Below are 463 nucleotides of genomic sequence, written 5' to 3'. Positions count from 1 at the left end.
AAAAAAAAGGCCCCCTCCCAAATCCCATCGCGGTTCCACCAAAGTACTCCGAGAACTCCCAAACCCACTCAAAGTCCCCCCAGGAGATGAAGAACCCCCTGTGAGACCCCCCCACAGCACCCCAAAATCTTACCAGAGCACCCCAAAACACCAGACCCCCCCAAAACCCCACTAGAGCACCCCAAAATCCCAAAGGAGCACCCCAAAATATGAGACACCCCCCCAAAATCCCACCACAGTCCCACCAAAATCCTCCGAGAACTTCCAAATCCACTCAGACCTCTCCAATCTGCTCAAAATCCCTCCAGGAGATGAAGAACCCCCCTTGAGACCCCCCCAGCACCCCAGAATCCCCCCACAGCACCCCAAAATCCCCCCAGAGCACCCCAAAACAGGAGACCCCCTCCCAAATCCCATCGCGGTTCCACCAAAGTCCTCCGAGAACTCCCAAACCCACTCAAAA

The 463-nt window shown here is 55.7% G+C and overlaps 1 protein-coding gene across 1 annotated transcript in view; it reads left to right on the top strand.

The window, feature by feature from the left end:
• Positions 1-463, top strand: part of LOC106896566 (E3 ubiquitin-protein ligase HUWE1-like) — a gene marked incomplete at both ends in the record, with an annotated part of 26785 nt that overhangs the window by 11934 nt on the left and 14388 nt on the right. The gene's annotated exons all lie outside the window — the stretch shown is intronic.

Source organism: Calidris pugnax, unplaced genomic scaffold, assembly GCF_001431845.1.
Source record: "Calidris pugnax isolate Ruff unplaced genomic scaffold, ASM143184v1 scaffold350, whole genome shotgun sequence".
Taxonomy (NCBI): Eukaryota; Metazoa; Chordata; class Aves; order Charadriiformes; family Scolopacidae; genus Calidris; species Calidris pugnax.
The sequence above is the reverse complement of the archived record's forward strand: the minus strand, read 5'-3'. Positions and strand labels throughout refer to the sequence as shown.